Source organism: Arachis duranensis, chromosome 4, assembly GCF_000817695.3.
Source record: "Arachis duranensis cultivar V14167 chromosome 4, aradu.V14167.gnm2.J7QH, whole genome shotgun sequence".
Classification (NCBI taxonomy): domain Eukaryota; kingdom Viridiplantae; phylum Streptophyta; class Magnoliopsida; order Fabales; family Fabaceae; genus Arachis; species Arachis duranensis.
The window spans coordinates 96,931,161-96,939,334 of NC_029775.3; positions in this window are offsets into that span (position 1 = coordinate 96,931,161).

The window sequence follows — 8,174 nt, forward strand, 5'->3', positions numbered from 1 at the left end:
ACTTAAGTTAGTTAAAACAATCTTTCCTTTAATGTATTATTCAGCTTGTGAAAAAGTATAATGTATAAAGAGTATATATAAGTACCAGAAGAATTAAAATAATAAAAGTACACAATCCTATAATTAATATATAAATATGCTATATAAATTGTTGGGTATATGAAGATGGTAAGATGACAAAATCTTATATTTGTGTAGTAGTTTCAAGACACGATTAGATCGCTTTCTTTAGAGAGATATTTGTCCCCACACTTAGTTGCTATAGGGTTGATGACAATACTCTCCCAGGATACAATGAAACATAAGAATTTCTTAATTAGCAATAGTAAGAAATTCTCAACTCTCTTGAACAAAGAAAATCTCTTAATAGTAGTGTAAATTGTACGCTTAGTACTTCATATCTGAAATGGTGGATAAGGACTTATTTATACATATTGCACGTAGCAATTATGATTAGTTACGTATACAAATGGTTGTGTCATTTCTATTGCCAATAGATACAATGTTTTGAACATATACAACTCTTAAAGAGTTGTGTCCCTTTAGCCAATAGACACAATGTTTTGAACATACACAATCCTTAAAAGGTTGTGTCCCTTCAACCAAATGGTACAAAACGGTTAGTAACCGTTTAATAATATTAATAATAATGTTAATAATAATATTAATAATATTAATTAATCAAATTTGTAAATACCCTTCAATCCTCCACTATTTACAAAATTTAAATGTCATACAAGTATATGCATAAAGAATGTGTCACTAAGATTAAACATTTTTTTAGTGTAAATTTTAAAGTTCTAACGAAGTAATAGGTGTCTAATCGATTAAACATATACTCCATATGCTAGTACAAAAAATCACACACATTACTTATACCCTCCAAGTTCAAGAGTTTACAATTTTAAGCACTTATATGGCCTTGTGCTCATCCTGATTTCATGAATATTTACAAGAATAAAACCTCTAAAATTCTCGATTAGAGCGGCACCACTCTTATATTCATATAGGTGGAATTTTTTGATAGATAATATTATCATTCCATTAAGAGTTTAAACTCACCTTCCTAGTTTATTGTAAATAGCACTAAATCATATACCTTAGTGCTCCAATTGCTAAATAACTTGTTATTACCCATTAAACCTTGAAACTGGTGGTCTATTAGAATAAGATTGGGTTCCCATCATTTAGCAATAATAGGTTTTAATCCCATTTTAGCAGTAATCTCTTTAATTTTCTCCCTTGACAAACCTTTAGTCAAAGGGTCTGCTAAATTTTCTTGAGATCTTACATAAGTGATGGTAATTACACCATCATCTATTAGTTGCCTCACAAATTCATGTCTCAAACTTATATGTCTAGACTTTCCATTATAAACCTTATTATATGCTCGAGACACGGTTGATTCACTATCATCTTATTATATGCTCGAGACATAGTTGATTCACTATCACAGAAGATTGAAATGGCTGTCGTCTGCTGTGGCCACAGCTTTATATCATATAACAAATTTCTTAACCATTTTGCTTCTTTACTTATGGATGATAAAGCTACAAACTCATCTTCCATAGTAGAATGTGTAATACATGTTTGTTTCTTTGAGGTCCAACTTATTGCTCTACCACCTATGGTGAAAATCCATCTTGAAGTGGATTTGTTATCACTAAAATTTGTAATCCAACTTTCGTCGGAATAACCTTCTAAAAAACTATAATCCAACTTGCGTCAGAATAACCTTCTAAAACTGCGGGATAATCACTATAATGTAATCCCAAGTTTATGGTTTTCTTGAGATAACCAAGAACTCTTATTATAGCTTTCCAATGTTGATTGCTAGGCTTTCCTGTAAACCTTGATAGTTTGCACACAGCAAATGCTATATCATGTCTAGTACAATGCATTGCATACATTAAACTTCCTATAGCACTAGCATATTCTAATTGTGCTATAGGTCTTCCCATGTTTCCTTCTAATTTAAGATTAGGATCATATGGCGTATTGGATTCTTTAATTGTGAGATGATCAAACTTTTCCAATACCTTTTTAATATAATGAGATTGACTTAAAGTAAAGCCAACTTCATTCTTATGCACCTTTATGCCTAATATTGTATCAACTTCATTCAAATCCTTCATCTTGAATTTAGAAGTTAGATACTCCTTCGTTATACGAATTCCTTCTAAATTTGTTCCGATGATTAACATATCATCAACATATAAACAAATGATTACTCCATAATCTTTAGTAAATTTTGAGTAAATACATTTATTCGCACTATTATGTGAGAAGCCATTTGATAACACCACTGAATCAAACTTCTCATGCCATTGTTTAGGCGCTTGTTTTAGCCCATACAAAGACTTAATTAATTTGAAAACTTTCTTTTCATTTTCGGGTAGCACATAGCTTTTCGGTTGCTTCATATATATTTCTTGTGAAACATTAGTATCATTTTGGGGATATTCTAAATTAGAAGTTGAATAATTGATAAATTTATTTTCAATAAATTCTATCTTTCTTGATTCAACAACTACATTAGACACTAAGTCTAATATAATATTTATATGCTTTAGAATTTTAAGCATATCCTATAAAAGTGCCTTTTATGCCTCTTAGCCCCAATTTGGTTCTCTTTTGATAAGGAACTTAATAAAAGGCTAAACACCCCCACACTTTAAGATAATATAAATTAGGTTTCCTTTCTTTTCAAATTTCATAAGGAGAAACCTTTCTATGTCTTGATGATATCTTATTATGGATATGACATGATGTCAATAATGTTTCACCCCACAAATTGTAAGGCAATTTTGCATTTAGTAACACTGAATTAACCATATCCACTAAGGTACGGTTTTCCTTTCCGCCAAACCATTTTTGTTGCGGAGTATATGGAGCGGAAGATTCATGCACAATACCATGTAATTCACAAAAGTGATCAAATTCATTAGAAAAATATTCTTCACCTTGTAATGATTCAAGGATCACCACTTGTAGATCACGAAGTCTACTTACAAGGATTTGTAATTCATGAATTTGATCAATAATATCATTTATAATAAATTCAAAATATTTCATCATAGTAAACTTATCTGTTCCTTGTCGTTTAGTATTGTACTTTTCTTCCAAATATTTCCAAATCTCCAATGGTGATTGAATTAACATATGACCTCGACATACAATAGTATCTGCATCATGTTTCTTCTTCAATTCAACAATCTTTTCTTCTTCTTCCATTGTGGAACTTCCAACAGCATTGGCAATTGGTGGAGTTTTTCGGTCAATCACATATGCAAGATTGAGAACCGAAAGAAGGAACATCATCTTGTCCTTCCAATGGTTGAAGTTTATTCCATCAAAGCGATCTAACTTGACAAACTCTTGATTCATGACCTTGAACGTGGTGTTTTGATCTTGTGCCATCTTCAAATCATATCTCTCTAAAATTGTTGGGTATATGAAGATGGTAAGATGACAAAATCTTATATTTGTGTAGTAGTTTCAAGGCACGATTAGATCGCTTTCTTTAGAGAGATATTTGTCCCCACACTTAGTTGCTATAGGGTTGATGACAATACTCTCCCAAGATACAATGAAACCTAAGAATTTCTTAATTAGCAATAGTAAGAAATTCTCAACTCTCTTGAACAAAGAAAATCTCTTAATAGTAGAGTAAATTGTACGCTTAGTACTGCATCTCTGAAATAATGGACAAGGACTTATTTATACATATTGTAAATATAAATAATACTAATTAATTTAATATTGATTCTAATTCATTCTCTAATATCCCCCCTCAAACTCAAGTGGGAGTTAAGGATACTATCTTGAGTTTGGATACCAGAATCTGAAAACGAGTCGAATGATGAGCCTTCGTGAATATATCAGCAATCCGATCCAGTGTTCGAACAGCGATGAGACGAACATCATTAATAAGGATGCGTTGTCGAACAAAGTGACAATCGTGACAATCAATCTCAATGTGTTGGGTGTGCTCATGAAACACATCATTATGGGCAATCTGAATAGCATTGCGGTTGCCACAAAAAATATCAGTGGAGGACAACTACGGTGCACCCAAGTATTCGAGAAGCCAACAAATCGAGAGAACCTCAACAATGGTGTCAGCGAGAGGACATTATTCAGCTTCCGTGCTTGATCGAGTAGTGAACGTTTGCTTCTTAACTCGCTAGGAAATGAGAGAGTTACCAAGAAACAAACAATAACCAGTAGTAGAACGACGATCAGTGGGATCACCAGCCCAATCGGTATCTGAGTACGCCTAAAGGGATAAAGATGAATGGGCAGAAAAATAAAGGCTATGAAATAGGGTGCCTTTGATGTAGCAAAAAACTACTGCATAGTGAGTAGTACGAGGAGATGACAAGAACTGGCTAAGAACATGAACCGGATAGACAATGTCTGGTCAGGTGACAGTTAAATAGATTAGTCATCCAACTAACTGCCGAAAAAGAGTAGGATTATCCAAAATAGTGCCATCCATAGGAGTAAAACGAATATTAGGCTCAAGAGGAGTAGACTCAGTGCGACTATCTGTAATACCAGCTCGAGCAAAAAGATCCGAACCATACTTAGCTTGAGAGAGATAGATACCATCATCTATGAATATGACCTCGAGACCGAAAAAATAATTGAGAGAACCAAGATCTTTCATCTCAAAAATACAGTAAAGAGAGGCTTTGAGATCAGAGATACCATCAACATCATCTCCAGTAATGATCATGTCATCAACATACAAAAGCAGAAGAACAACTCCACGTTCACTTTTATGAATAAAGAGAGCATTCTCATGAGGGCTGCAAGTGAAATCGAGATTGCATATAGTAGTGTTGAACTTGTCAAACCATTCGCAAGGAGCTTGCTTAAGACCATAAAGTGCCTTGCGAAGGAGACAAACTTTGCTAGAAGGACAAGGATAACCTGGAGGGGATTTTATATAGACCTTTTTTTTTCAAGTCTCCATTAAGAAATGCATTCTTCATGTCCACCTGACTGAGAGACTATTTTTTGACTGCAGCAATGGCAAAAAGAGCTCGAACAGATGTGAGACGAGCAACAAAAGCAAAAGTCTCTTCATAGTAAATACCATACTCTTGCGTACAACCTTGAGCAACGAAACGTGCCTTATAACGGTCAATAGAACCATCAAAGCGAGTCTTGATCTTGTATACCCATCTACTTCCCATAACTTCCTAATTTGAAGGCGATCAACCAAATCCCAGGTGTGTGCTTTCTCAAGTGCCTGTATTTCTTCCTACATTGCTTGTTGCCAATTTAGATTTGTGAAGACTTCTCTGAATGACTTAGGTTCAAGTTGATGAAAAATAGTAGAAAAACAATGATAATCAAGAAGATGAGAAAGTGGATTTCTTACCCTAGAAGAATGAGTGGAAGGAGGAGGCATGACTGTAGGAGCAGGATCATCGTCCGGTATGGATCCATCGGGAGATGGAGAAGGCGGAAGAACAAAACAGACACAACCGAAAATTCGAAGGGAACTATAATCTGAAGAGGTATGATAAAGACGCTCAAAGGGAGTAACGTTACCAAGAACAGAAGAAAGAATTCTATTGATAACATAAATAGCAGTAAGAACAACTTCACCCCAAGTACGCTCAGAACACGAAGAAGAAAGAAGCATACGAACAAAGTCAAGAATGTGACGGTGTTTGCGTTCAACTCGTCCATTTTGTTGAGACGTACCAGGATAAGAAAACTCAGACAAAGTACCCTATTCTGCAAGAAAGCTTAAAAGTTTGGAATCACAATATTCCATAGCATTATCGCGTCGAAAAACCTTAATGACCTTGGAGGACTGAGTTTTAATCATAGTGGCAAAGTTAATATAAATCTGAGGTAACTCATGGTGATTAGTCATCAAATAAACCCAAGTAAAGTGTGAATAATCATCAATGAAAATGACAAAGTATCGAGCTCCTCTCATAGAAGTGGCGAGAGCGGGGCCCCAAACATCAGAGTGGATAAGATCAAAAGGAGAGCAAGCAAGAGAGAAATTATTGTGAAAAGATAAAACAGGTTGTTTGGTAGTTTGACAAGAAATGCAATCAAAAGACTCATTAGGAACCTGACCCAAAACACCCTGAGACACAAGAGGATGGAATTTTCCTAAGGAGCTGTAGGCAAGACGTTGATTCCATAAGTGAAGGGTAGATGGAGAAGAAGCAGCACAGAAATTTGGCACAGGAAGAATATGAAGATTCTTGAGTTCAAATAACCTTCCGACCTTACGTCCAATCCCGATGATTTGTCCCGTCCGACGATCCTAAGCACGACAACCAAAAATGGAAAAGGTGACATTAAAATCCAGAACAACAAGTTGACCAACAGAAATAAGATTAAAGTTTAATTTGAGAATATAATAAGTATCAGGGATATTAAGAGTCGACTGAGAGATAGAACCCTTGTGTGTTGCGTGCAAGAGAGAACCATTAGCAGTATTGACAAAAGGTGCATTTGTAGTGGTAGACAGAGACGAGAAAAGATTACGCAATGAATACATGTGATTAAAGCAACCCAGGTCAAAATACCATTTAAAATTACTTAGAGGAGTCGAAAAAGCAGCAGGCGTATTACCAGAAAGGGAGAAAAAATGCTGAAGAAGAGACGCAATATCAGATAGAGAGACAGGAAACGGGTTGAGAGGAGTAGAGGTCGTAGATTCAGTAGTAGCAGCAACAGCAGAGGCAGGCACAATATTGGAGAAGTTAGGACGAGAATAATACTTAAGTTGATCAGGACGTGGTTGGCAAGTAGGACAGGTAGTAATCAAATGTCCCGAGAGCTCGCAATAATGACAGAATAGCTGTGAACAATGGTAGGTAATGTGACTTTTTTTGTGGCATGTGTGACATTCAATAGAAGGACAGTCGGAGAAGAGGTACCCGGAACAATTACAGTTTCGACAAAATTTGCCCTTTCTGTCTATAGCAGTAAAAACATCTGACTTTTTCATAATAGTAGACACATAGATCAAAGAGAGGAGAGAAAACTTCAATTTCGGAGCAAAAAATGAGAAAACTGAGTGCAAAATCGGAAAGAGCTCACCCAAAAACCTTAGGGAGGGTCCCGCTTGTCTACGACGTTAGCACCACGTCAGCAGTGATGTCAGTGCCACATCAGCGATGTGACGACACGTGCCACGTGGCAACATCTGAGTGGAAGGGGATGACACGCTGGCGAGGTGAGCTGGAATAAGGGTCAGGTGGCGGATCGAGTCGGGTTCGGGCTACCTGCAGGCGAACTGGAACGCGGGTCAAGTGGCGGACCGGGTCGGCTTCGGGTGCGGGCTTCCGGGTCAGCGCGAAACAAGAGGCGAGCAACACGTGGAGAGCGTTGGACCGTTGATCGCAGAGCCTAATCTGACGGTGCAAGATGAATCTGGAAGGAGAAGAACGCTGGTCGCGGTAGCGTCTTGCAGTGGCACGTGGCGGTGCGTCCAGTGGCGAATCTGGATGTGTTGGAATCACGACGATGAGACGAACATGGTGGGAGTGGCTATGACGAACCAAAGCGTCGGAAAAGGATCAAAAAACAAGGCTAAAGAATACTGCTAGAGGGAAAGAAACAAAGGGGTTATAAACGAATTTACATGAAAAAAAAGAACCTATGTTCTTGATACCATATTAGAAACAAGAGAATAATCTAAAAGAATATATTATTCAGGTTGTGAAAAAGTATAATGTACAAAGAGTATATATAGGTGCTAGAAAAATTAGAATAATAAACATATACAATCTTATAATTAATATACAGATATGTTATATAAATATAAATAATACTAATCGATCTAATATTGATTCTATTAAAACAATCTTTCCTTTAAAACGTGTTAATTGTCTGTTTAGATTTTGTTCTATTTGGAGCTTTATTTGTGTGTTTTCTATTGGAGCTTTATTAAAAAAGAAAAAAAAAATCATCATGACATATATGTTGTTGTGAATTGAGATAATTAGAGGAGACACCAGCTTGGCTTAAAAGTGACAATATGTTTCTATTCCTTAGTTATGTACATAGTGCTCCATTTCTTATTGTTTCTAAGGTGGATATGATGATATGCAAGATGGTGGATATCAACTCCTATAGTCTAAAAGTCAAGGTAGACATGATGAATAATATATACAAATTAAAATAATGTT